Raw genomic sequence first — 4088 nt, forward strand, 5'->3', positions numbered from 1 at the left:
ACCTTGGGCCGTTCACACAAATCCACACATAGGGAAATTCCCACCCACTCAAAACCATGTGGAGGGAAATGCCCGCCCGCGCCAAAAAATAGCGGTAGGGGGAAAGTTCAGCCAGGGAGTAGTCCCACTGTTTATCAACAAGCATGAGATGATACGCAAAATATCGAAAGCCAAAATAAGTAGAAAATAACCAATAATCTGTGACCAATGTTAAATTTTTGTGTTTTCTTTTTTCTTTTTCCTTTTTTGCAATGCTCTCTTATCTCCCTTTTCCTTGTTTAAATCATTATTTGGTATTTATTAAAAGGCAACCCAAACTAAGTTCGTGATCAAGCTAACTGAATTTCTGATTTGTCAGCAAAGGTACTAGTAAAATGAAAGGACAATATTTTTTAATCAAAGATGCGCCGGACAATGTAAAGGATAACATATCTTATCAGTATCATCTACCGATTATTTTCCAGAAACACGGATTAATAACAAGGAAAGGTTCTCTAATTTGAAAACACTCAGGTCAAAATAGAGAATAATAGGACCCATAGAACAGCGATTCCGCACTTGGAGCTGACAGTACACCTGGAGGGCGAGCCACACAATTATTAAAGGTACCGCTTCAGGAGAAAAGATCAGAGATATAGTAAAGGAAAAAGGTTCAGGCCACAACAAACCTTTTAGCCAGGTGTAGAGTATACCTTGCGGTACCTGCGATAAGGTATACACAGAGGATATAGGACGAAGACTCCACGAACATGGAATCACTTATCCGATGACTTAAAGAAGCGATAAGATGCACCTGATGATGGTCATAATGGACGTCCTTGGTACACTCAAGATGTGAGTTAGAGTAAAATGTATTTGTTACAAAAAATACAGTACAATAAAGGTACATTACAGTAAATGCAATGCTAATGCTCAAAACAACGAGAAGATGTAGAAGGCCAATTAGCATTGTCTTTCGTTGGGATCACAATTGCTCGTGTTTCGCGGGTGACGTGTGTTTTCCAAGGAGATAACGTGCCCTTTCGAGGTCGTAGGTCACTTAGGTCGGCTTCTATACAGACAGCAACATTATCGATTTAAGTGGGGTGAATTCGGTACACTGGTTCTGGTTTGCCTAACCGGGAGTTTAGCAATATTTACCATTTCAGTCACAGTAATCTTTTAAGAACTGCCATTCTGACTTAAATACATTTGTTTTCAAGATGACCTGCTACCATGCAACCACAACGAGTCGAAGTAGATGAACTCATACAAGAAAAAGTGTTATCTATCTATTCATATATATATATATATATATATATATATATATATATATATATATATCTGTTTGTTTATCACACAAACACACGTGCGTGCGCGCAATAGATGAACTCGTACAAGAAAAAGTGTCACCCAAATACGCTGGTTCGTTACTTTCCCATTTTTATTAAGAGAATAATACAGTCCATATCATTGAAAATAAAAGACAACAAATTGGAAGAATATAAGAACAAATTGTGATAACTTCTTCATAACTTCTAAGCCAGGTTTCATGATACTCTTGCCTCGAAAACCTCGCAAATTCCTCATGGTTGAAGTGGCCATTAGTAGGCATTCAGTCCTCGAACTTCCGGTTACAGGACTCTGCTATGGAACCGGAACTAACATTATATAACGAGAGGACCTGGATGTATACGAGTTTGAAAACAAGTCCCAAATATAAGACATCATGAACTGGAGAAAACTTCGGCGCGACTCAGTTCAATTCTCAATTCAAAATACGGTTGTAAGTGACTGGGTAATGCAATTTGTGAAGTCAGAACGTCGTGTAATTCTCGCAGACAGCCTAAAGGAGCTAACACGTAGAGCCTTGACAACACAACAGGTTTTCAACTAACTGCAATTAACATGGACACCAAAATCTCCATCGGCAGTAAATAACGATTTTGATAAACTTTTATAATCGTAGAAGTGTATGTCTGTGTCATAAAAATATAAAAAGAAGACTTTTATAGAGCAGTACCTTATTGGTTTTAACTCTAGTGTTTAAATTTCTTTATTTTTAGAAATATATTAATCCACATGTTGCTCAAGATTTAGACTATAATATTTATATATTAATATATAATATTAATTTATATCTATATATAACACACACAGAAAGATGAAAACATAAACAATGTGTTACTGTACATTATAAATACTGAAGTGGGCAGCCTCTATTTTTGTTACATTTGGGCGCCCCCCCCCCCCATATTTAATGTTGTTACCCCCTGTGCCCCCTCCAGAAAATTCTCTGGACCCTGATAATAGTGTAAAAAAACTACAGAAGAGAGTAAACACCACAATATTTCGTACGAGCAGTAAGAGTTTTGAAACAAACAAAAAATAATGTATGTAACAATAAATGCGGGTGTTCTTTCGCTTTTCAACTGAAGAACAGGTAAAGTCCTTGGACACCGTGTGTAAAACAACTGTTTTATTTTCTCCGCACAGACATTACACCAGGTAATGGTAAACTTGTCATGAAACTCACAGCGCTACCGTGGTGTGTTTTTTTTAGAAAGAAATGTCACATACTTACGTAAGTCTACCTAACAAACAGTGAGAATTGTAAATGTGTTTATTTGACTGCAATAAAGTTATAAAATTTAAATACGTTTCAGTGTTTATGTGTTTCGGATTCGCAAAAGTTTGGGGTTATATATATGACGATGATAAAGAATAAAGATAATGATAGTAATAATTATTATCATCATAACGATGGTAATCATAACAATAATAATAATCATAATAATTATAGTAATACTGATAGTGATGGTAGCAATAATGATAAAGATAACAGTAATAATGATAACAATAATAGTAACAGTAATCACAATGATAAGAACAATAATAACAATGATAATGATAATAATGATAAAAGTCATAATAACAATGATGATAATCACAATAATGGCAATGATAATGATAGTGACTACTATTATCATTGTTATTATTAACATTTTTTTTGTTGTCATTGCCATAACTATTATTATTGTCTTCATTATCATTATTATTGCTGTTATAATAATAATCACTATTGTGTTGTCGAAGAAGATAATGACAGTAATGATATTGATAATAAGAAATATTGATTGATGTTATTATTATCAAGAGTATCATATTCATTATTGTTATTATTATTACCGTAATATTGTTTTTTTATCAACCTCATCATTGTTATTATAATATTTACTGTTATTATCATGATTGATGTACCAGTTATCCGTTTAAAATGCTCTTTTCTAGTCAACCTTTACTAAAACCACGCATAATATGGAGACCAGCCTTCCAGAGGTCAGTTTAGGTCAAACCCATACAACCATAATCTGTTATCATTAGTCGCCCTTATTATTACTACAACAACAGCTACCACTGCTGCTGCTGTTACTACTACTACTGCTGCTGCTGCTACCGCTCCTACTACTGTGAATAACAATAATAATAGTAATGATAATATTAACAACAATATCAATAATAATATTTATTATTATATCCTTAACATTGATCTTAATAATAATGATAATAGAAATGATGACTGTAATAATGATATGATTATCATTACTACTATTGTCGCTGATATTAGTATTAATATCAAGCTCCTTTCCACCGAGTTCTGACTCTTATCAATTACTGCCATTTTCGCCATCTACTCTTCTCTCTCGCCTTCCTTATAATCTGTCAATATAGAGAAATCGCAAGCTGCGTCTTTATTCACGTTGACACAAGAACCACCAGGCATCAAGTAAAAATAGATTTATTTTTGTTTGATGTTTGATAAAAAAAAAACAAGTTTAATCGTGTTTGGGCCGTTTGTGTATTCAGTGAATCCGCATTCTAATCCAAGGAAAACGCGCTATTCCACACGTACTCGTATATAACGATATTATCATATACATATCTTTAAAGTTTATACAAGTACATTGTTTTCGTGTTGTCGATATCAAGATGTCAATGTAAGATAACCTTTAATCTAAGAGAAAAGAATATGATGGCCAGTTTACGGAGGGACAGGAGCGGGTGCGGGATAGACAGGCATCCACGAACGTAAACATTGCTTACGCAAC

Source organism: Penaeus vannamei, chromosome 19 (assembly GCF_042767895.1).
Source record: "Penaeus vannamei isolate JL-2024 chromosome 19, ASM4276789v1, whole genome shotgun sequence".
Taxonomy (NCBI): Eukaryota; Metazoa; Arthropoda; class Malacostraca; order Decapoda; family Penaeidae; genus Penaeus; species Penaeus vannamei.